Raw genomic sequence first — 26,520 nt, 5'->3', positions numbered from 1 at the left:
TTGCTAAGACCTACCATGACAGGACAAGCTCACTTGGCAAAGGATTGTGGGAATGGAAAAGGTAGTTTTCCTCAAGGATGGTACTTGGAGTCTGTGAGGGCCTGGTGAGCAAGGCTCTTAGGTTTGGGGAGGTTTGAGGATATCCATTCAGTGTATCTGACAGATCTCTCGTATTTCAGTGACACCGGGGATGTGTGTAGTTAACCAAACAAAAAGTTCTGTTTCCCAGTAGCAAATAGTTTGTTTCTCAATGTACTGAGTGGGGGGAGGAGATGGGACTTCTGTTGCCCTAACTTTTTTTCCAGAGGGTTTCAATAAAAAACAGATTGTGGCCAGCTTTAAAAAAAAAAAAGAACAAATTGAGCTCTAATTTTACAAACACTAAGTCAGTTGAATCCCTGATACAGATCCTGTCTGTTTTGGTTGCCTTTCATGAACTGTTTTATGCAAACAGGCATATTTATAGAATGAGAAAAATATACAGATGAGATGACAGCCATCTGATGACAGCCCTTTACCTTTTGCGCAGAATTTCTGCTGTCGGTCTTGGCGACTTACGAGCGGCTTCTGTCCTTCTACGCCGGGAAAATCCACACGAGGGATCAGAGACAGCGGGAGTCCCATGTCCCCATTAACAGTTCAAAACGCCCATCTCCATGCGATTCCCTTACACAGCCTGACACATCATCCACCTGAAAAAAGACGAAAAGTCAATAGTCACAATAACTGCAATAACCATGGTAAGGGTGAGGGACGAAATAAGACTGGGTTTCTAACACTATGACCGGCCTCTAGCAAATCACGTTCACGGCTTGATCCACTCCACCTGTCCCGAGCTGCCTGCTTCTTCTCTAATGAAGGCTACAGCCGGCTGTTCAAGTCAGAGCGGCACCCACGCAACGAGCTAAAATTAACAATTGCATTATGCACCGAAGATTACTCACTTCAATTTTAACCTTTTTTAGTGAAATCTCGCACTTTATATTAAAAAAAAAAAAAAAAAAAACAAGCTTGTGTGTTTGCCTCCATGACAATCCGGATCACCTATGAGCAAAAGTCTTGCCTCCTTTTTTAACCAAAGCTTTTGTCTTAATTATAGATCAATATAATCTCCTTGAGTGCTGTTCCTGTGACTCTTTTCTTCTGAAAGTTATCCTAAGAAGGCATACTGGGGGCTTCCCTGGTGGCGCAGTGGTTGAGAATCCGCCTGCCAATGCAGGGGACACGGGTTCGAGCCCTGGTCTGGGAAGATCCCACATGCCGCAGAGCAGCTGGGCCCGTGAGCCACAATTACTGAGCCTGCGCGTCTAGAGCCTGTGCTCTGCAGCAAGAGAGGCCGTGATAGTGAGAGGCCCGCGCACCGCGATGAAGAGTGGCCCCCACTTGCCACAACTAGAGAAAGCCCTCGCACAGAAACGAAGACCCAACACAGACATAAATAAATAAATAAATAAATTTAAAAAAAAAAAAAAAAAAAAAAAAAAGAAGGCATACTGAAAGATTTTTGACTTAATGAGGCATTAGCTATAAAAGTGAAAAAAACAAAGAAAGAAAAAAGAAAACTTTCACAGTGGTATTGTTGAGAGAGCTCTTTCCTCTCCACTGACAGTTTGAGAAGAAGAATTCCGAATATTCTCTTCGCTCTGTGAGCATCATTTACCCGCCACCTACCGGCCCCTCCCCATCAGGACTGCCACCGTCAGCTGGGCATTCTGTTTGACAGCAAAGCAACACTGTCAGAGGGATTCAACAGATTTGCAAACTTTGAGCCTGTTGAAAGCAATCCCTGCTGTAACGTGCACTTTCTTTTTCTCACAACTCCTGCAGGAGCAGCGGCAAATACAGCTTGAATGCAAACAGAGAGACGGATTCCTAATAACGTTTGCCAAAACCAAGCTGTATCTCTCTCCCTTTGCTGCAACTCTACCCTGGCGCACATCTGCTAAATCCAACAGCCTGCGCACGTGTTCCACCGTATACCCGACTTTGAAAACACTAAATGCATCTCAGTTATTTACTCTGAAGTTTAGAAACTCTCTCTGCCTCCCCCTCGCTGCCCCCTCCCAAGTTGACATGAGCACAGCTGGCTCCTTATCGGATTTTACTGCAGCTTTATTAACAGCCTATTGGGTTACGACACCATTTGCTGTGTAAGAGGAAAACAACTGTTGAAAATTCAATCACTTATACAGTCAATAATTTCTAGCTTTATTTATGTCTTATTAAAATGGATACTTCGGCTGTAAAAAGTTTCTTTTGTCGTTAAAAATTATATAACTGTTGCGAAGGAAACATGAATTTAGGGACCAAATGCATTGCTCATCAACAGTAATTTTAATTTCTCAATTTTTATCAGTTTCACATAATGAACACTTGATACTAAATAGAAGTCAACATGCCTTAAAATTAGGATCTATTTAAGTAACCAGCTCAATACCTAACATGTCTTAGAATAGGCACCCGTGATGGATGGATTTACCAAATGCTTTTTGGATTCTGTTTTCCTTTTCCCAAAGAAAATGAAGTTATCAACGATCACCGCAGCCTTCCTGTCTCCTTTCTCTGATGCTCCTATTTGTACAGCGGTGGTTAATCCAGCAGGTGAAATGGCCATGCAGTTTTCAAATCTAAGCCTTAGATGCCTTATTCCAGCCCCAGTAGGTGGATGCAAGATATAATTCTTTCCACGAAGAAAGAACAAACTGATATTCACGTAACCATCTCAAAGCGTGAACAGCCTGGATATATGTGCATGCGTAATTACCAGGACACGTTTGGAAATAGCACTGTGCTCTAAAGCCAGTGAGGTATTATTCTTGCATCCCTGAATCATAAAGTCATCATCCACCAAGATAAAAGAGAATATGGGCATATGGGAACGAGCAGGGAGGAACATATGGATCACAAATATTTTTGTAACTGATTAAAACTGTTCTCTTTGCTAAGAAAGCAGTGCCAGGAAATCAACCCTAGTCCAGCTTTCTGTTCCCCAAACTAACCCGACTCTTCCACTGCTATTTAATCTTCATTTGTCCCAATTTCTCCCATTTTTCACAAAGAAGCAAAACCATGTCTAACAAATATGTTTTATCCAACATTTGGTTAATAGATATCCTGGCCAAGTGTCAATTGTTATCGTCGGAGGTGGGGAGGGAGAAAAAGCAGACTCTATACAAATGCACAAAATAAAAGTCACTGCAGTTCTTTCAGTGGAAATAATATTTTAACCACAGTTTAGGGGGTGATATTGAGGAAAGGCAGGCAATAAGTAAGCTATAGGAAATTGATCAACGGTGTTGTCAGCTATTTACAGTGAGGAAAATGAGTAAAATAATGACCATTTTAGATTATGTTGTTTCTTATTTTTTTGGCTGACTTTAGAGTTGCATACAGTAGCAACTAGGTTTGTGGGGATGAGAAAGAGAGGGCGAGAGGAGAGAAGCACCGTGCAAAAGACCAAATATTCTGTCTTTCATCATCACCAACAAAATAGGCATGTCCTAATTGTGTGCGCACATGCGTGTGTGTGTGTGTTACATATATTAATCACTGGGCTGTCATGTGGAGAAAGAAAGCTTGGGGTTTGATTCAAATTCCAGCAGTGATTTAGTTCTCAGAGGATATCTAAAATGGGACATTAAATTCTATTAGCAAGTTGGGAGGGCCACTTTATTAGTCACTTTTGTCACAATCCTTCTACTCAAAATTAGCAGAGGATGACTAATCTTATCTTCAATCAGTATAGGTACTTTATGATGAGACAACACAATCAAGATTTACTCATTTGAACAATTGAAATGTTTTTCCCTTATGCACCGTTTCTTCTTTTTTTAGCTAGTCACAGTTCTGCAAATGTAAGCCACTAGCAAACTGTGATATTAGTGATCTGTCAGTTTGCTGCATAAGGTATTTAAATGCTGCAACCCCTTATCAACCAGACACACCCCAGTCTCAAAACAGTTATTCTGTTAAAGTTAAAAGAGTTAGTTTGAACATGTAAGATTAAGTTTAAAGACTTAAAAAACAAAAAAAAGAGAGAAGAAAAGTAATTGGAGGGCTTCCCTAGTGGCTCTGCAACAAGAGAGGCCACCGGAATGAGAAGCCTGCGCACTGCAATGAAGAGTAGCCCCAGCTTGACACAACTAGAGAAAGCCTGCACGCAGCAACAAAGACCCAAAATGCAGCCAGAAAGAAAGGAAGGAAGGAAGGAAGGAAGGAAGGAAGGAAGGAAGGAAGGAAGGAAGGAAGAAAGAAAGAAAGAAAGAAAGAAAGAAGGAAGGAAGGAAGGAAGGAAGGAAGGAAGGAAGGAAGGAAAGAAAGAAAGAAAGAAGGAAAGAAAGAAAGAAAGAAAAGAGAAGTAATTGGAATGTAATCCTTTCAGAAATGAGAGCAACCATGGCATCATGGCATGAATAGAACATATGGACTAATACCTTCAGCAAGCTTGAAAGTTTCCCCAGGTAACAGAAAAACATCAATAAGAGAATTTCACATAAGTTTACTTTCCAAAGAAAAATGTCTCCTTCAATACATGTATAAGAAATACCCAACCAGGAGTTCTACCCTTTCATTAAACTCTTTTTGGTCAACTCAATGCACAGGCATTCTGTAAAATTCTTGAACCACCATGCAAATGCCAAAGTGATCAGACAACTGTTTTGGAGGAAGAACCTAGGAGGATATTTAAGAAAAGGAATTTTCATACTAGGGGTTTAAAGGTAGAAGTATTTTACATGAATATTCTTATTTCAACTTTGATAGCTAGGCAGTTTATAAACATACAGTAACTCATATGTAGAATATCACTTTTTCTTCCTTATTATTATAGCAAATTGGACACAAACATAACCTACATCAACATTTAGCAGACTTCAGTAATGGAAAAAACTGATGTCAAAGCTTTGGACATAAGAACAGCCCCACAATAATCACAAGTGTCTTTAAAAATAAGAGAGGTCTGATCTCGGTAAAAACATCTGAAGGAAAAAGGCCAATATTTCAATTCTTCACTTTTATAACAACTGTTTACGGAATCTCTACCACCTGCAAGGATGCTCTAACACAATCTTAAAAAAATCCTCTTTTTTTTCAAAAAAATAAAATAAGATAAAAGTTAAATACTTCTAATGGATCCACATGAAAAATTTTAAAGATGGGTTAAACAATTTTATCTTCATCATCCTTTTCTTGATTATTCATGAACTGGAAAATAAAGATGACTTCTGCTTTTATAATTCTTAAATGTTTTCTCAGTGTATTTCAAAGAAAGACATAAACTTGGGAGAAGTAAATAATGTACTGGGTCCCATAATAAATATTTGGATATCCCCATAGAGTAAACTAATTGAAGAAAGTAATAAAGTGAAATGTAGCAGGGACGGACAAAAGATCTTACATTTGGGTTCTAAAAAATAGTTGCATAATTTGCAATTTTTAGTTTAGACAAGAGAAGACTTAGGGAGGACAAAATAGCTATTTTCTAATGCTATTTTAAAACATATTCAGAGAACAAGGAATTGGCCTTACTTGGTGTTGCTTCAAAAGTTAGCACTAGGAAAAAAAACCAAGAACCTACCTTTCTAAACATAGAACTACCATATGACCCAGTAATTCAACTCCAAAATATACATCCAAGAAAATGGAAAGCAGGGACTAGAAGAGATATTTGTACACCAATGTTCATGGCAGCATTATTCACAATGGCCAAAAGGTATCCATCAGCAGATGAATGAATAAACAAAATGAGGTATATACATACAATGGAATATTATTCAGCCTTAAAAAGGAATGGAATTCTGATACATGTTACAACATGTATGGACTTTAAAAATATTATTCTTAAAAAAAAAATATTATTCTTAGTAAAATAAGTCAGACAGAGAAGAACAAAGATGGTATGATTCTGCTTTTATGAAGTACCTAGAACAGGCAAATTTATAGAGACAGAAAGTAGAAGGGAGGCTACCAGGAGCCAGAGGTAAGGAAGAAAGGAGTTGTTGTTTAATTGGTTTTTGTTGGGGATGATTAAAAAGTTGTGGGTAGGGCTTCCCTGGTGGCGCAGTGGTTGAGAATCTGCCTGCCAACGTAGGGGACAAGGGTTCGAGCCCTAGTCTGGGAAGACCCCACATGCCGTGGAGCAACTAGGCCCGTGAGCCACAACTACTGAGCCTGCGCGTCTGGAGCCTGTGCTCCGCAACAAGAGAGGCCGCGATAGTGAGAGGCCCACGCACCGCGATGAAGAGTGGCCCCCACTTGCCGCAACTAGAGAAAGCCCTCGCACAGAAACGAAGACCCAACACAGCCAAAAATAAATAAATAAATAAATAAATAAAAGAGTAAGGGTCATTGACTTTAAAAAAAAGTTGTGGGTACAGATGTGATGGTTACACAGTTTAATGCCACTTAATTGTACACTTCGGAATGGCTAAAATGATAAATATTATATTATGTATATTTTGTCACAATAAAAGAACCTAAAAAACTTTTTTCTTCTTGAATATGATAAAAATGAAAAATAGACAAATCAATATACATACAAACAGATCAAAGGCAGAAAATGATAGTACAAGAGAGGAACTGGCCTACTTTACAAAACTGCTTCTGGTGTATTGATAACACATACACAGAAAGACAAGTGTGGTGGATGTAACCTGCCTTGGTTTGTACTGATTCAAATAGGTACCCAATAAAGGGGACCATCCTCCTCCTCCTCCTCATCATCATCTTAGCAATCCCATCTTTGGCAAGATAAGCTCTGCTATTTAACCATCCAATGTGGACACTGCAAGAATAAAAGGTTAGGATGCAGTGATGTGCAGAGAATTTTCTGCTGCACCTCTACTAGAATCAGTGCGTGTTTGGCCAATGTGTCCTTATCCACAAAAGGTAACAACAGAAACCACTTCTAACTGCACAAGACAACTCTGGGCGCATCTTAGTGCAATACAAACATCAGCCGTCAATCATCTTAATGAGAGAGCTGCAGGTAATGGAGCAGCTGATCAGCAGCTTTGTCACATCACTGCCTCAGTATTTTGCATATTTTTTTATTGCAGATAAGGAGAGTTTTCTGACCACAATTAATGCCACAGAGAACAGGGCCAGTGGCCCCGTTGCCATGTTAGAAAACAATCCGAGGGCTTCCCTGGTGGCGCAGTGGTTGAGAATCTGCCTGCCAATGCAGGGGACATGGGTTCGAGCCCTGGTCTGGGAAGATCCCACATGCCGCGGACCGGCTGGGCCTGTGAGCCACAACTACTGAGCCTGCGTGTCTGGAGCCTGTGCTCTGCAACAAGAGAGGCCGTGATAGTGAGAGGCCCGCACGCCGCGATGAAGAGTGGCCCCCGCTCGCCGCAGCTGGAGAAAGCCCTCGCACAGAAACGAAGACCCAACACAGCCAAAAATAAATAATAAATTAAAAAACAAAAACAAAAAACAATCAGAGACTGAGAAAACACCGAGGCTTGTCTGGGTTTGACTGGGTGACCCCTGGGACCAGTCCCAGGATTTTAAAATAGCCTCAACTTTCATAAGCCATGCAGGCTAATCACCACCTTATGTTTCCTGCCTCAATCTGTTAAGAGTCTAGGTATGATTTATCCATACACAGGGAAGCATCACCAACCTCCAGCCATGTGCAAACTTAAAAAAAAAAAAAAAAAAGTACCCAGAGAACCACAGCCCTGCAAAGAACCTTGAAATCATCTAGTCTAGCTGATATTAAATCCAGTGACTTGCAGAAGATCCACAAACAGACAGCGGCAGAGCTGGGTCAAAAACATTGTCATTTTAACTGGGGATGAGAGCTCTTTTTAAAACTCTGGGGCTTCCCTGGTGGCGCAGTGGTTGAGAATCTGCCTGCTAATGCACGGAACACGGGTTCGAGCCCTGCTCTGGGAAGATCCCACATGCCGTGGAGCAACTGGGCCCGTGAGCCACGACTACTGAGCCTGCGCGTCTGGAGCCTGTGCTCCGCAACAAGAGAGGCCGCGATAGTGAGCGGCCCGCGCACCGCAATGAAGAGTGGCCCCCGCTCCCCACAACTAGAGAAAGCCCTCACACAGAAACGAAGACCCAACACAGCTAAAAATAAATAAATAAATAAATAAATTTATAAAAAAAAAAAAAATAAAAAAAAAAATAAAACTCTGTGTTCCTCTAGTGACCTGGGGCTCTATTAGAAATATAGACGAGGCTTATGTAATCTGTGCAATTAGTTCCCGGGATATTGCGAGAGACACCCACACATTGTTTTTCCCTAGACCACTATTGCCCTTCCTGTCGCATGAGCCAGCAAATACTGCCCAGAAACTTCATGAACAGTTTGTCTGATAATGGTATGTGTGTCTCTTTCCCGATTTTATCCCTAATATTTTATGGACACATGTGGGTTTCTAGACATTGTGCTTCGTCTTTTTCTTTGAAACTCCTGAAAGCCCATAAGCCATAGTCATCAGAATGACTTCAAGGTACCTGCTAGTTATCTGCCCAGTTTTCTCCTTCACTTCTAGAACTCATGGTACCTGTCTTTCCAGAAGTCATACAGAAAATCACATGCCTGCAAGATTCCCAGATAAAGTGTGCCCAGGGTTTTCAGAAAGCATTATAGTTTTTTTTTTTTTAAATGTGGAACAATGAATTTGAATTTACTGGTGCCAGAACACATGTAACATTTAGAAATGAGTGTCTCCCTAATGTTTAAGCAAAGAGCCAGAATCTCCGACTTGGGAAGTTGCTTTTTTATTCCAAGTGTAACTAAAACAAATTTTCCGGGAACGTAAATAACACTGCTGGGATCTTGTTGCTGATGATACCATATAACTTTGTTCAAACAAAAATGTTTCTAAATAGTTAGATCTTCCAGGAATCTCACCAAGTCACACACTTATCCTAAGTATTTCCCTTGGTATCACTGTACCATGATTTCCTGGGACAAACAACACTATTTCAGGGAAGGGAGGGGGGATGATCAATTGAAATGATACTTTTGCTTGAGCATTATTAATCTCACAGATGTCAGAACTTCTGTATTCTCCACTCAGTTCAATTCAGTTCAATGCAATATTTTAAGATGTCCTCTTTCGGAGGATCTGGATGCCAAGAATATAATCCATTATTTATGTTCAGTTATGTATACTGGAGACACCTTGTAATGGAGCAAGGATTTATCACAAATGCATATTTTCAACTCTGGCTTAAAGAATTCAAAACTATAAAAATTCATCATGAAGAGAAAAGGCACTTCAAAAAAAGGGTGGGGAGAAATACTAATTTTATTCAGCGTATCTGATGTGAACTCTTTTGTCCTTTATTCCTACAAGAAGTGAAAGAAGAATCTGTCATTTCAAAAGCAATGAAACTTAACAAATGTGATGCAGTTATAGGTGCCACAGGGTGAGCTAAATGTGTGTGTCATTAAAACCTTTCTTGCAGAAAAGAAGAAAGGAAGAGACATTTAGATAAAATGAGTAAAAGCAAAGATAAATCGATAAATTGCTATTCTGTCAGTTTTTGAAATGGCGATAAGATTCGTGTTCTATCTATATATAAACTGGGAAAAATAAGAGGTTTTCACGGCCACGATGTCTTTGTTTTCCCTTACGTCAAGGCGTATTACTTGGTGCCACAGCCTGTGAATATTTCACGCCTTAAGGTTGCCTTTTCAGAATTATTACTAGCTAACATCATCACTAAATCTAATCAAAGTGAATCAACATAGAAGTTTAAATTACCCACCCAGGACCTTAGCTCTGCCTCCTTCCACCCCCCTACAACAGCAGAAGAATGGAAAGATTTTCAAGGGGAGCAAAGGAATTGAAGGATGTTCCCCCAAAATAAAAAGCCCAAGTGTGGGTCTTAAGGGTCTATGACCACAGGAGGCGAGTTCTACATCCAAAAGGGAGGGAGAGAGGCAGGAGAGAGAGATTTACCAGAAACGGATGTCTGCTGCCATCCCAAGTATAGCAGGGGGAATTTCAGGAGATTTGGGAACAAAGGGAGTTTTAGTTCTGTTGGGTGACTCTGGGCTACAATTGTGTGTTAATATATTGATAGCAAGCTCTTTCTACAAGATCCAACAACTACACCAATAAATGCTTTTAGTATTTACTTCCACATGGGTGATTTTGGAATGAGTGTTTTCCATAGATTATTACATTTTATCCTCATATCAACTGCACTATTTGTTGCTAACCTATAGTGGGCAAGACAACACACCTACTTATCTTGTCTTTTTAGTGCTAGGGCAGCTGGCTATTGGCTACTTCGATCACTGAAATCCCCAGATCTTAGACACTCAGATAAGTCACCCTTTAACAAGGCTCAATATCTGAACCAAGTAGTAAAAATCATTCTCCACCCTACTATTACATAAGCTACACAATGATGGATATTTGTGCCTGGTTAGTTTACCTCTGTATTAACTCAGTGTTGAGAACAGTGCCTGACACACAGCAGGACTTGTTGTCACTGTACTATTTTTTTCTGCTTCCTTCAACCCCAAAAAGCCAAGGCATCTAACCACCCAGAGAACTATTAACCAATGTGGCAAGGTTAAGGGAAAACGCCCAACAGCCACTAATAGGGCAAAACCATGACATGCTTCTGGATGGGAGGGTCTCAAGAGGGCTTTGGTCTGACTGAGCTCTGTGTATCTGTGATAATGGGCAGTCCATTCAGAGAGAGAGAGTCCAAACTTACCTAGAGAGCACCTACACTTGTGTGGCCTTTTGGATAGGACACTAGAGAAAGGAAAGAGATGGTGCTTGTCCCCGGGGACAGCTAACAACCCAACTAGAGAATTCAGCGGACAAAGAGATTTGAGAGCAAAGCAATCCCATCCAGAGGACTAAAGCATACAATACAAAAATGCACACCACTGGGGCTTCCCTGGTGGCGCAGTGGTTGAGAATCTGCCTGCCAATGCAGGGGACATGGGTTCGAGCCCTGGTCTGGGAAGATCCCACATGCCGCGGAGCAACTGGGCCCGTGAGCCACAACTACTGAGCCTGCGCGTCTGGAGCCTGTGCTCCACAACAAGAGAGGCCGCGATAGTGAGAGGCCCGCGCACCGCGATGAAGAGTGGCCCCCGCTTGCCGCAACTAGGGAAAGCCCTCGCACAGAAACGAAGACCCAACACAGCCAAAAATAAATAAATTAATTAACTAGTTAAAAAAAAAAATGAGGTTGATGACAATTCCAACCACACGGGTTTGTCATGATTAAATGAATTAAAAAAAAAATGCGCACCACTGCCAACCTTAGACCTAACGTTTCCTCAAAGTCTTCTATTCACAAAGGCTAATTTGAATGCAATCTTAAGGAAACTAATAGATATAAGTGACAGAAAACAGACAATGGGCAGACGTTTTCATTAGATAAAAGGAAAGCATGGATACCTTGAACTGAAGACTCACATGCAGGTGAGTTTCTTTAGGTCCTTGATAGTGTCTGAGTTTTCATGAAAATGACGGCATCCAACAAATGTATGATTTATTACAATTAAACTGGCCAGACAGTTAGGCCTTGCTCACATTTCCAGACTAAAAACAAATACAGAGGGCTTCCCTGGTGGCGCAGTGGTTGAGAATCTGCCTGCTAATGCAGGGGACATGGGTTTGAGCCCTGATCTGGGAAGATCCCACATGCCACGGAGCGGCTGGGCCCGTGAGCCACAACTGCTGAGCCTGCGCGTCTGGAGCCTGTGCCTCGCAACGGGAGGGGCCGCGATAGTGAGAGGCCCGCGCACCGCGATGAAGAGTGGCCCCCACTTGCCGCAACTAGAGAAAGACCTCGCACGAAACAAAGACCCAACACAGCTAAAAAAATAAATAAATAAAGTAGCTATTAATTAAAAAAAAAAAAAAATACAGAAGTAGTGCCTCTCTTCTAAACTCCATTTTTTCAGTTATTACATCGAGTTTCTTCCATTGAGTCTCATCCAGTGCTCACTTCATCAGGACCCTCACCTGTGTCATCTGGCCTCTCAGGATAACATGCCCCCACTGCAGTGCAATGGTGCTCAGCTCACATAGAGGAGGATAATATATCTACATCCTACCGGCCATCTCTGCCCCTTCTTGAATGCGGGGAACTTTTTTCCTCTTTTGTTTTTCCTCTTTCTCTATGCTGCCTAGTACAGCACGACACAAAATTCCATACTGACACCCCTGCAAACACAGTCATGAAAACCAGAAAGCCACTGGGCTGAGATCAACAGATTTGCTAGAGAAGAACATAAGTGTTCAATAAATAATTCCTACTATCCTCAGACTTCCTTGGAGAAGATGCACTTGAAATGTAGGATACATGAATTAATTTGACATCCGCATGTTTTTGGTTTTAATGGCTAGCAACACGGTGTTGGAATTTTTCCTCACCACAATGAAATCTCTAGAAAGACTATTTAAATTGTAGATGTAGGAGAGTAAGTTAACAACAAAACCACCAAAGGATGTTCAGGAATGCACTGCAGGAAAAGAGTCTGCATTTGGGACCTCAAGTGCTGCAGAAAGTGATGGGAAAACATTTCCTGCGATGCTTCCTTTCCTTGAAGAGAAGGGAAGCAGGCAGGGAGTGAAACCTCTGTGGCTTCAGAGACAGGACTTACAGAGACTCAGGGAGAACGAATGTCTAGGAAAAGAAGGCAAATACGCAATATGGTGTCTCAAAGCCTTTACTTCTAAGCCATCAAGGGTTTGGCTTGTTTTAGGATCCTGCTTTAAATATAAACCATCTAAAGCATTCCAGGTGGTGAACATGGGTGTGAGAATGATTCTAAATTCCCTGGACAGAGGGCTCTTGGACCAGTGTCTCTGGGACCATGGATAATGCCTCACACACAGCAAGAACACAATCTGTACCAATCTGCTGGGAGGAGAAATGGATATATTCCTGGGAGGGAAACATTTTCAGGAACCTTACAACACATCGGTGGAACAGAATCTGTTTCTTTGCCAGGTGTCCCAGGACTCACCCGGCAGGTAATTTCCTACTTAAGACATATGAATGGGCACGTGTGTGCTCCCCCAGGTCTGGGGCCATCTATGGCAATGCTGATTAAACCCGAGATGCCCTGCTTGCAAAGTCACCTACAGGGAGCTGTGGTCGGTCACTTGAAAGATAGGGGCTGCTGTTTAAAGTTGGCCTGTGTGCCACCATTCAATGTCACAACTGCAATCACATGACCACTGTGTACCTCAAAAGCTTGGCCAGACACCCATGACCTCTCCCCCGCTCCCTGCCCCAAGCCTGACCTCAAAGCTTTTTTTTTTTTTTTTTTTTTTAAAGAAAACATTCTTGCTCTAAGGGACTGTTAGAGAGTTAGTTGCATTCGAGACTGCAGTATTTTGCAGGTGAATGCCTTCTACTTTGATGGACTTTCCTATTGGGATGCTCCCTGTTCAAACCTTCCAACAAGTCCCTTCAATCCAGAGAAGCCCAGGGAAAACAGGTGTGTGCTTTTTAAAATTCTCTGTATTTTAAAATATCGAATACATTTGGATAATCTTACAAAACTATGCGCTGCTGTAAGCTCTGTGAGTTAATAGAGCCTGCTAGAGTTACCTGTCGTGGGAAAAAACAGGTTATCAAACCATCTATATAAGGGAACTGGCAGAAATTACTGATGAAATTCACGAGACACATGGTCAGTTTCAACCCAGGTGATGAGAGATGTGAGCCTGAGATCCCAGGGCTGAAGGGTCCCATGACTACTGGAAGAACAGGGTTAAGCTGTATGTAAAAATTCTTTGAGGATTCCTGATGGTGAAGTTGAAGATTTGGGGTCATTCTATTCATGAGGTGTATAATGCTTAAGCTAAGGGTCGGGAAGGGGCTATTAGTTTTGTACATGTGTCGTATGATTAGAACAAAATAGCCTTGAAACACACTTGATTTTCAGAGACTTCAAAAAAAGGGGACTGCGGGTGGACCTAGTGCAAACGGACATTTTAGGAAGAAAGACATGAGGCTAATGCGCGCACTTTGATATCTCTAAGGTGCAACCTTGAAATTAAAAGTCAGATGGGATGTAGTATCCCTGCAACACAGTAGGACAACAGGATTCCTGAAATGGGGGCTGGAAATCTGGTATTGGATCAAAGAACGAAAACAAGCGAAACGAACGAAAACAACTTTTAAACAACAGCTGTTTAAAAGTTTGCAAGACTGTACATCCAAGCCTCAGATGTGGAAATGGCCAGGCTGAAATTATCTGTGAAAGAATCAAATTTATGATTTGATCTATCGTAGAAGTGAAACATCTGTCAGTCTTATGTAATGTGTAATATTCAGCTTTTGAGCCACTGGCTTATCTGTGATACCTTCAAGATTTTAAACATAGATAAGAGAAGTCAATAGTTGCATCATAATATATAGCAAGGCATGCGCAGAAGTGGAAACATATTTGTTAGATACGATCTCCTTAATAAAAAGTCCAAGTCGTAAACATGGGGAAAACTATACAGAGGGGAAAAAAACCGTAACTTTTTTTACTCATAACGAAGGAAGGAAGGAAGGGAGGAAAGGAAGGAGGAAGGAAGGGTGGAAAGGAGGAACGGAGGAAGGAAGGGAGGAAAGAAAAAAAGGTAAGGAGGAAGGCTGGCAGGCCAGCCCAACTGTCAGAAAAAATCATCCAAAATTAATATGTGAAAGTAGAACATGGAATATTTGGAGGAATTCATGATAAAGCCTGAAACAAATTTTAATTTTCACAAATAGACTGAAAACTAGGAAGACAAAAAGAGTCATTCACTCGTTATTACTAGCATCTAGTAAGCAAAGACAGGATGGTTCATTATTATAGATAAATAGTATGTTAGGAGAGCATTTTTCTGCATTTGCTAAAGTATGGTATATACAAAAAAGGGTTCTACACTTCAAACAATTATGTAATTTCACTGAAAAAAAAAAGATGTGTAAAGAACATGATTGGATCCTGTTGCCTCACAAATCACGTACATAATGATAAGAAAGGTAATCTGAATCTGTTAGTACCAATGGATTCTAAGCACGTTAACATAAATGGCTACTTTTACCCTCAAAAGTTACTGTTAGTATCCTAATTTAAATATTAAGATTTAATATATATATGTGTGTGTGTATATGTATGTGTATCTATGTGTATATATGTATACATATATACACAGAGAGAGAACACACATGTGTGATTTGTACAATCCCAGGTCTTTGAAATCCCTTCTGGTCTGAAACTATCCTTATAACTTGCCTGGGAGTGTTTCTGCTGGAAACTCTGTGGCCTGATCATTCCTATGGGGGGCCTGGTCACACCTGCAGGTGCCAATTCCAGGTGAGGCCATAATTTTTCTCAACTTCAGAGACTCCAGAAGGAGAAAGGGGAGAGTGACACAGGGGCAGAAACCACTGGCTATTCCCTCCACAGGCCATCCACTGGCTCACCAAGAAGCCAAACTTCAGGAGACTGTGAAAAACTGAAAAGAAGAGCTGCCTGTCTAAATCCTCCCGGCCTGCTGTACTGTGTATACATGAATTCAGTTGGTCAATTCTGGAAAACTTTTGTTTAAAAAAAAAATGTTCTGGTTATAAGCCATACCTACCCTTATCTCCTGCCTTTCTCTAGACAGAACCTAGTTGAGTGGCCTGGGCTTTACTGCAGATTTTGTGCCCTGGCAACATTCTTAAAAACTGGTAGAAAATTTAGGAATCTTTCTCTTCACATGTATTATGATGCAGCATTTTCACATATTTTATTTTGTCAAAAGTTATGTGTGCAAATTAGGAGTAAATTTTTTCTGTTCACTGTTTTTCTTTTCTCTTTAAAACATTATAACTGAATTTGGGGGGCAGGTTTCTTAGTGGATTTTGAAAGACAATTGCAGCCTTTAAATAAACACTGGATCAAAAGTTTATTTTCTGACCAGCAATAATAAACTATTGATACTGTATTCACCATGGTCTATATGAAGTGTAGTCTCTACACATCTTAACCTCTCTAAAGATACACATTCATATACACAGAAACACACACACACACACACACACTCACATCTGGGCTATATATGAAGAATGCAATAAACACAGTATTTATTAGAAGTAATATTTACAGTTTCACCACTAAAAAAGGCTTTTAGGTTCTCTTTTTCCCCCCCCCTTTTTTAGTATAGATATGCTCAGGCAAAAATGAACACTTCTATATTTAAGACTACTCCTCACCCCAAATGGATAAAAACAAATTCAGAGATGGTACAGGCACGCTCCAGTCACCACTACTGGTACCCAGCCACTATACTACCAGTATGTAAAGGTCCTCCTTTTTAAAATCAGTGTCTACTCAAGAATGCATATGCTGTCAAGATGCCTGTTCCATTGCTAGTTTTCAGAGTGCATTATCTAGGAGAAATTTCATTATAAATTACGTTTTTGTGCATTATAAGTTCCCATTTCAGATTAGATATTTTCCTTTAATTAACTTTTAAAAAATCTTACATTGCTTCTTTTTCTTCTTTTAATCCAGCACCTCTCCAAAACCTATTAAGAAGTAAGCCAAATGGAGCCCAGTTTCCAATGGACACTGCAAAAAAGACTGTCAAGATTCAGGAAGAATCTGTAGATTCTTCTGTGAGAGAGAGAGAGAGAAGTAACAGATTCTTACTTATCTCTCTCACTCTCACATAAGTTCTTTAAAAACTGGGACTATCCTTACTTTTATTGTACGGAAACATCTGGTGTTCAGTAATTGTTTGATGATGTACTTATTTATTGAATTAGTGAACGAATACATAAATTTAACAAGTCATGAGATTATGGTACCTAGTCATAATGCAAAACCGCTGAGGTCCCACTTCCAAACTAGCAATTATTTCCCCATTATCATTATCACTGCCATAAATCACATTGCAAAGAAAATGACTTTTACTATGATACAATTAGAGATTTTACATAAAAAGAAAGTTTAATGCTAGTGTAAACAGAGCCGATTGACAACAATTTCAATACATCTATTGGATGCTCACTGTGTGCCTGACATTATTTCGATTAAAAAATATAGGATAAAAGGATTCACCCTCAAATGTCCTATTTTTGAATGGAGGAAACAGCTACAGAGACATTAAGTATCATAGCTAAGATTTTGCTCTAGGACAAGGTGGGGTTGGAGTTCAGATTCTGACAGACTGGCCACAGGACTTCAACTTCAACCACAACACTTTCTAATGAGTGAGAATAACAATCACCACATGCCTGATAATAAGTAACCAAGGCAGCCAAAGTGATGCTTTGGAATCCATGGGATGAAACCACAGGATATCTGAGGGTACATGCTTTCCCCAATCTTTCTAAATTTTCTCAAATGAACCTATTTTAGTTTTACAATTAGAAAAAGTAAACTTAAAGATTGAGAAGACACCAAAAAATACTGAATGAGTTCAGATAGGCTACTTGCAGTGTTAACTGCACAGTGAAACCCTTTTTGGTTGCCATGAAATTACCCATTCAATTAGAAAACATGAAAGTAAAGACAATGCAATTGTTAACAAAACCAAAAGCAGAGAATAAGTCCATCTAATCAAATGCACAGTGAAAGGAATTAGTCTATGAAAGGCATGTTTTAAATAAACGTCAGGGACTTCCCTGGTGGTCCAGTGATAAAGAATCACACCTTCCAACGCAGGGGATGTGGGTTCAATCCCTGGTGGGGGAACTAAGATCCCACATGCCGCGGGGCAACTAAGCCCACGTGCCGCAACTACTGAGCTCGTGCGCCTCGACTAGAGAGCCTGCATGTCGCAAAAACTACAGAGCCCCTGTGCTCTGGAGCCTGCACACCACAACTAGAGAGAGAAAACCTGCATGCCACAGCTAGAGAGAAGCCCGCGCGCCACGGTGAAATATCCCGCATGCCTCAACGAAGATCCCACGTGCCACAACCAAGACCCGGCGCAGCCTAAATAAATAAATAAAATAAAATAAAATAAAATAAAATAAATAAATAAATAAACATCAAAGATAAAACTAAAGAAAAATACCCTACACACGAACCAAATTGTTTAATAAAATTGTTTAGAACTATTTTAATAATGCCAGAAGAATCTCAAGACGAGTTAGATAAACATTTAAATTATCATAAAATATGTTTTGTTCTTGGAATAAATATTAAAATCAAAACAACTCAAATGCATTAAAAACAAAGTCAAAAACAATTACAAGTCAGACTGGACATAAATGTCTTAAGAATTCAAGGATATTTTTATATGGAGCCATTGACGTAAATATTGGGTTCTGAGCTTACTTGCTTCTACAAGGAATCAACCAAAAGTTTTCAATGAAAATGGACTGTTTGTGGGGAAACCCTGTAACTTCATTAAAAGAAATGTCTTTCCCTTCTGCTTTGTAGGTTTGGATTCAGGGAATGGTGCCTGGGTGACATCCGTCATCATGTATAGCATTCTCCATCTATACCATCTATAGTCCCTTTTACTCAGCAGCCACCTATAAGTTTGTCACTTATAAACATCTCCTGTCTGCAGCCACTCTTCTTTGAGGAGCAGGTTGGAGCCAAGGGTCTGGGAAGAAGGGTAAAGACCAGCGGAGCTGTTACACGGTGAGCGATGATCTGGGTATTTTTAAAACCACGACAACACACATCATCATCATCATCATCATATTTCCTTTCAAAAGCATAATGAACAGGATAAATTGAATGCCTTTTCATTTCTTCTACATACTTTTAACAAGCACCTTGATAGAAACAGGGGGTCCAAAGATGACTAGAATACACCGCACCCTCTGGAGGACCCAGACTTGAGGAGGATTTTGTATTAATTGCTTAAAAAAGCAGGTAGAGTTCATTAAAGGTGGCTATTCGTCAACAGCAGTGCTTTCAAATAGAAGGACAGATTCAGGGAACTCATGCGATGTTCATGCAGATAATTTTTTTTCTGGTTTCTCAAATATAGGAAGTAACAAAATCCTAAATGTTTGGTAGGATCTCTTAACTCCAAATGGATATGTTTACATTACATAAAACAGCTCTATGATAAGCCATTTTAAAGACCTATCAACTATTGCTGTGTAGAAACAGATACAAAAATACACACTACTATATATAAAATAGATAACCAACAAGGATCTACTATATAGCACAAGGAACTAGACTCAATATTTTGTAATAACCTGCAAGGGAAAAGAATCTGAAAAAGATATATATATGTGTGTATAACTGAATCACCTTGCTGTACACCTGAAACTAGCACAACATTGTAAATCAACTATACTTCAATCTAAATAAATAAATAAATAAAGGGGAAAAAAAGAAATAGATACATAGGAAAGAGAGAGAGTGTGTGTGTTAACTAAGTACACATTTTGATTCTGTAGACTGTTAAAATTTGATTTTTTAGCATTTTGCCCAAAACTTTCCACTTCCTTTAATTGTTTTGCTTCTCCAAAAAACACTCATAATTTGATCTGAGAGATTTATTGTCTTCAGTTAGCATGTTAAACAAACAAACAAACAGCCTAGGCTGAGAACAAAGATGGTGTCCAGAATCACACACCTATCTTTGTAAAGGCCACACAATCACTAGGACTCAGTACTTCTTGCTCCTGGTGCAATATCCTTACTAAGCTGCTTCTGTGCATATATAGAGAGATGAAAATATAGACCAAAACATGCTTGTATTAAACACATACATTCTGAGTTAGGATGGTACCCTCAGCTTTATGTTTTAAAGTAATTCCTTTAAGATCTACAAATCCACTGACCCCCAAAAAGTGAACGCCCTCTGCTTTTTTCACTGAGCTACATTTTTTTTCATGTAAGTGGGATATTAGAGAAGTGTCACTTAAATTAAGCCACACACACATATACACACACACACACACGCAAACAGCAGGTGGGTTAAGTCACTCAGAATGTGCAAGTGACACCCCTCCCGGGCCCCTCCCCAAATGCCAGATCAGGCCACACTGCAGCCTGGAGTTGATTCCAGCTCAGAGAACAGAGTAGCAGCTGCTGGGAGTTGGCTGCGGCTCAAGTCTCAGCTGTATTCTTGGCCTCCTGCCTCTTCCAACCGCTTAGGAGGGGCGCGTGACCAAGGAAACAGCTGAGTCCCCACCTCAAAGAGGAAATGCAACCGCCGCCACCCCCGCTGCCACCTGCGCTGGGGCCAAACAGCCACCAAGTCCCCGCTGCATCCGTGGGGGCAGAGGGGACTGCTGACTCACTCCCTGGCATGCCAGGGCTGCTCCGCTCAGGACAGAGCCGGGCCCAGTGCAGCCTAAGGCTTGGGGCCTCATCCTGGACACCCTGGCAGGCCCACCTGGGGACTCGAACTTACTAGGGAATCAGAAATGGTTTTGGATCTTCAGGTCACGGGTTCTAATCAGATCCCCGATTTGGCTCTAGATAGTCTCCGTACGACTTCCCTACGATGCTCCTTTCCTAAACTGAAATTTTGATTTTGATGTTACATTGGGCTGAAATATTGCCAAGAGCACAGCAGGCTGGCAGGTCACTTCCGTGTCCATCAATTTTCAGGAGGCCCCTCCACACAACAGCATTATGAAACTGAAGCACAAGAGTTCCATGCACCTTTCTCGGCCTGTGACTCCCGGTGTGGGCTTCTTGGGTGCCATGAACGTTGCTGAGACAGCCTCAGGCATCAGCCCTCATTCCAGGCCCAAATCTAATTCCCACAGCTGAGCTGCAGAGGCAAGACAGTGGAAATATGAGTGGCTGGCGGGGCACTGCTTTGAAGATCTGGGGGGGTGAGCAGGTTGCTTCCTGGAACCATGGATCTGACAACTCCAACTGCGTTCACGTCAGTGCTATTAAGAGACATTAGTGACTTCAAACATTGTGAAATCTCACCCTGCTCTGAGGACACACCGTCAGGATCTGTCTCAGATGAACACGGGAGGCTATGCTTTATGCATTAGAAATACCTCCGGAAGGAGAAAGGGAAATGTGGACGCTCCCTGATGCATACATGGGGGGTTGGTACTCAATTATCGTTATTTTTTGTGCATGTTTTGAAGATTTTCATAATAAATTCCTCTGGGATTAAATAATATAATAATATCAGATAGAAGTACTGTGCACCCAAACGGGGCTTCAGTCCAGATGGGAGAGACTCCGATTCATAGACGACTGATGATTATTTCCAGGGAGAATGGGAGAGGTCTGAAAATCTCTTTAGATCCACAGCTTCTTTGAAAAAAAAGGACCCATATCTAATTAAGGCTTTTTTTCCCAAGGAGTGATACAAGACAAGTTTTATGCAACACTGGGGTACACATTAAAATACACTTGTTCTAGGGCACTGTGGTGGTCATTTTTTATCTTTCTGGTCAACCTTGGTGGTAGACACAGAATCCTCTTGAAGGAAGGACTTGTTGCCTCTTGAGGGGTTATTTCAGCTGCAGAGTCTGAGGCTCCAATGCCGCACTCTTCCTAGGACAGTCCATATCCAATAAGTGATTGACGTGGAAGGTAAGCATGGCCACCTCCACCCTAGGCTGACACTCAGGGCCATCCTAGCTGCAGAGCACCCCCGGAGCTGGCCAAGGCTGATCTCATCCTCAGGCCTGAACTGTGGCTCACCTCTCCCTCTGTCCACTCCTGCTCCCTTCCCTGTCCCTCATGGTGCTGGTCCCAAGAACCATCCTGAGTAAACCTCCTGCACACTGAACTCCATCTCAGAGGCTGCTTCTGGGGACCCTGCCTGCCACACCTCAGGACTTCCCTCTGGAAGGCTGAAGTCGCATCGTGCTGGTAACAAAAGGCACCTTCTCTAACCCTGGACACCTCACTACTGATCCAAATCTTGCAATACATGTAAAGGGACTGAAACTTGTACATATTATGTGCATTTGTATATCATTCTGTACTTCCGAGTAACTGTTTCTTATGTGACCCCATATTTAATTCTGGTCAATTAAAAATACTATAACTCTCCCCAAAGTTATGAATTTTCATCTAAACATAAAATCTGATCTTATTTTTAACTTCCAATTCTCAGAGGCCACTATTAGTTTACACAGTCCTCTAACCTCAAATCTAGCACACGTCTACTTGCAGGCACCTCTGAAAGTGACATTCCTAGATGTCATTTCAAGACCACCAGCAGCTAACACCATGCCTGATACACAGTAGGCACTAAAGATATCATGATAAGCAGCTTATACACATGATCTCATTTACTCTGTCAGAATCGCTAATAGTTAGCTGTCCCAGTTTCCATTATACAGATGGGATAACTGAGACTCAGTAGGCCAAGAAAATTGCCCAAGATTATACAAGTTAGAAAGTGTTGACCATGCCTTTCACCACAGGAAACATTTATTATTGTTGTCTATCTAAAGTACTCTTTGGAGGAATAGGCAGGACATAATAAGGTAAATTAGAACTGAATATTGTTGATTTAAAAATTTTTATAGCTGGCCATAGGAAATTTATAAGTGTTCTGATTTCCCTGTGCTACCCTATGCAGAGCAAGTATGTTAGCACTTCAAAGACACTAATAAAGGAGCAGTCTAAACAATTATAATAGCAGCTAATGCTTTCATTGTGGTCCTATAGGCTGAGCAGCATTCTATAAACTTTACCAGTGAAAACCCACACAGTCACTTTACCTCTTTCCCTCTTTATGTGGCATCCTTCACCACTTCTCTTTGTGGATAGGCCTGGGGGGAGGTGAAGCTGTGGCAGCATGAATCGTTATTCCCACAAACACTGCTCAATAACTGATTTTCATACTATGACAATGAATCAATAAGAGAATACTAAGTTGTATTCAGCATTTGATGTTTTACAAGGCTGAGAAGATGTGTACTTAAATCAGTCTAGGTAAAACATTTAGTCTCTTGGAGGACCCCACTTTAACTGCCCAGACAATCCGTGTGTGTGATCATGTGTGTAATCAGGGCTGTTAATGCTAGTGAAATGGATAAACAATTATTTCCTCAGCTCCTACTACGTACAAGCCAGTCTGCTAGGAACTGTGAGCCGTACAAAGATTGATATGGTCCAGCCCCTGCCTTCAGGAAATTTACAGTCTGCTAAAAACGAGGAGTTATTCAACTTAGCGTTTCAAGGACTTACGTTCTCTGTTTTTCAGCGAGTATGCTAAACAATGAATTCCAAATGAATCCTTACTCGGTAGTTCACTAAGCTTCAAGGATAACAGACTAGACTAATCTATGATTTTGAAGAAAACATCCTCCAACCAATGAAATGAAGAAAGTAGTATCCTCTCCGTAAGAAAGGAAATATTTACTCAAAGTCCTCAGTCAAGAGTTAATAATTCTCCTTTTGAGTCTGACAATTATTCGCCAAGTCGTGAACTTTAAGAATGAAGCCGGTCATTATCTGAACCTGTGGTTCCACACACTGAAGAGTCGGGAGCAACCTCCCTCTTGCCCTCCTTGAGAGCCCAGACCTTTCTCCAAGGATGGGGCAGCAGAGATCAGAAAGGAGGGCGAAGGTAACAGCCGGCGGCCAGGATGGTTCGAAGGGGCAGGGGAGCAAGGTCAAGGCGGGGAAGCGCACCTCGGGTGTGTATGCAGGAGGAGGGGCAGAAGCAGAGCGCCACTGCTCACACCTGGAAGGATTAGACCAGGATAAGCAGCCGAAGTCACAAGCAAACACACAGGAAGTGGTCCTTTGATGGCTGGGCCCACCCTTTTCAGGTCTACAGATCATCTTGCTCGTTGCTCAGTGTGTGGATATACTAGCCCCACCCCGTGCCCCACTGGAGAAGCTGAAAAGAACCATTTAAATGTAACACGTTTAAAAGAATCTTCACTAATTTAGAAGAGATACCTTAGATTATTTATTACACCACCTCTGGCCTTGAACCCAGTCAAAAAGGGAAAGAAGTCAAGGTCCATATAACCTGAGAACCCTGTGAAGGATGCCAGTAAGGCCTGTCAGGGCCAGAACTTCAATCCGGCCCTTGGCAATGCTTCTCATATTCTTCCAGTGCCAGCAGATGGTGCAATGCACACCTGTGACACTTGTCACAAAACAGCTCTCCGATGTTTTTGTTACAAGAACTAACACGAATTTCACACATCCAGGCCTCACGGTCATTGTGTACCCATGTGTTTCTTGGTTGGGCTGCTCTGGAAGGGTATAGCGCTTTGGGGATAAAGCAGGGGAAAGCCCCTCCATCAGTTGGGGGCGGGGAAGGTGACCCCAGCCACCTCCACTCTCCAAAGGAGAAACTCATTTTACAACATGTGAAGGATCACTGCTTTAAACCTATATATTAACCAGCAAGATGAGATTCAAAAGTCACCTCTTCCCCATCAAATCCCTGGCTCTGTCCCCACTCCCCATGGTCTATTCCTCCTCTGTGCTCACACTGACCTCCATCAGAGGACACATCTCCATTCCAGCACATATCAGAGGGTCCTGAAGTTATCTGAGAGTCAGGCTGTTAGTGCCTCTAGAACAGGGACTATGTCTTACTTATCTCTGGGTCTCCAGGAACCACAAAGGTATCTGGAACATAACAGGAAATTAACCATGGTTTCTAAAAAAGATAAATGTCTTCTGCGAATGTCTTCTAATCATCTTAACCAGGAAAGCTGTATTAATTTTTCAATTGTTTAAAATATTAACTGTTTATATTATATTCATGGTATAAAATTTTAAAATGTGTCTTTAAGACTTATGTCTTTAAAAAGGTTGATTTTGTGTGCTGTGGCTACATGAAGAACACAACTCAGACCAGCAAACATTTCCTAGGAATACACAGACACTTTGTTCAGGAAGTCCCTCTTCTGGAAAAACCGGATATAGTAGATAGTGACTCATACTCATGATCTCCAAAATAACTTATCTGACTCATCAATAAGTACATACTGAGTGACTAGAGGTCATTATTGTCTTAAAGGGGTACTAATTGGCATTTATTCGGTAGAGTAAATCTGTACATATTTGAATCATTGTATTATGATCACACATAGCTGAAGATCAGAAAGACATAGTAACGCCAGATGCACTCCTTTCTGCAAATACTTGGAGAGCAGATAGAATCCAAAGTAAATTTATATGTAGATTAATGCTTTTCAAACTTCAGGTTGTGACGTGTTAGTAAATCAAAAAGTCAAATCATTGGTTATAACTTGAATTTTGTAAAGGAAGTAAACAGAACACAGAATGAAGCAGAATGAATGGAGTGAAATGAGATGCACTAGAATAGAATAGGTAAGAATTAGAGTACAATACCCTAGGGAAGGCTATGCCTTATTTTGTAAACTCGAATTTTGCATCTGTGTGTGCAGGTGTTTGTGTGCTGGGGTGGGGGGGAGGGGGCGTGTCTGTGCACGTGTACGTATAGATGTGTTCTGGGAGTTCACATAAAAGGCATTTTTAAAAATAGGTCTGTGTCCAAAAAGTTGCTGGACTAGACCACATCATGTTTTTATAACTGTTTGAAGAATAATTTGAAATATGCCTGTAACTCATGCCTTGATTCCCCAATCAGGGAGAGAAAAATACAGGCTGTGACAGGGTTCCTCCTGTGAAACCCAAACATGATTTGTGAGATTTAAAGACCTTATCATTTAAATATGAGGATTGATGCATCTGAGGAAGATAGAGCATCTTGGTTAAAACAAGCAAATGATTCTCTTGGACAACAGTGTAAACAAGACCCTAATTCACCAAGCGGCTAATTGCTGTTCCCAGCTGCAGAAGATTGGCCGGTGCTCTGTTGCTCACACGCAGACTGTGCGTGACAGCTGTACACTCACTCTTGAGATTCAGCCCCGCACAAGTCCAGTGACACGCACCAGAGCCTGGGGGCCAAAGAGGGTTTAGTTCAGAAAGAACCTGTCTAAAAGGCAGCTTCTTAAGACATCAAGTGCTTTATTTAATAGACATATTTGCCTCTACGGTTGTGCTGGAGTGAAACTTATAGTTGAATTACTTTATTTCCTCACAAGACTTACTGATAAGTCACCAGGAGAAGAGTTTTGGGAGCATCCTTCGTAACCAATGGAAATTGATCCTCCATATCACTTTTTTTTAAAGTAAATCACAAAATTGTTATCTGGATAATGATAGTCACAAATTTCCAGAGTTGTTCATATTTAATTCAACTTAAACACAGATGCATGAACTCATACTATAAAAAATAATAGCTACCATGTTTTCTTATATTATGTGCCAAATGCTGCAAGAAACACTTTACACTTAGTGTTTTTCATCTTTACTACTGCTCATCTCATTCACATATTAATAGAAGGAAGGAAGGAAGGAAGGGGGAAGGGAGAGAGGAAGGAAGGAAGGAAGGAAGGAAGAAGGGAGGGAGGGAGGAAGGAAGGAAGGAAGGGGAAGGGAAGGAGGGAGGGAGAGAAGGAGGAGAGAAATCTGAAGTTCAAAAGGGATAGGTCCCCTGCCCAAGGTCAAATGTCACCGATATTCCTCAAATGTTGGTCTCAAAAACTCTTGCTCTGTCCACTCCACCCATAACATTGTTCAGTCTGTGCATTCGGCGGTATGCACGCACCAAGGAGTGACTGCAACACCAC

The 26,520-nt window shown here is 41.2% G+C and overlaps 1 protein-coding gene across 27 annotated transcripts in view; it reads right to left on the bottom strand.

The window, feature by feature from the left end:
- The window catches only part of ARPP21 (cAMP regulated phosphoprotein 21), a 165,194-nt gene that overhangs the window by 118,596 nt on the left and 20,078 nt on the right, over positions 1 to 26,520 (bottom strand). For 25 of the 27 annotated variants that reach the window (XM_036869112.1, XM_036869139.1, XM_036869136.1 and 22 more), the window contains exon 2: positions 519 to 692. The gene's annotated coding sequence lies outside the window, so the exon portion shown is untranslated. Of the gene's footprint in view, positions 1 to 518; positions 693 to 777; positions 868 to 26,520 lie in introns of those variants that run through there. The other 2 variants (XM_036869140.1, XM_036869113.1) reach the window with 2 other exon arrangements.

Source organism: Balaenoptera musculus, chromosome 11, assembly GCF_009873245.2.
Source record: "Balaenoptera musculus isolate JJ_BM4_2016_0621 chromosome 11, mBalMus1.pri.v3, whole genome shotgun sequence".
Taxonomy (NCBI): Eukaryota; Metazoa; Chordata; class Mammalia; order Artiodactyla; family Balaenopteridae; genus Balaenoptera; species Balaenoptera musculus.
The sequence above is the reverse complement of the archived record's forward strand: the minus strand, read 5'-3'. Positions and strand labels throughout refer to the sequence as shown.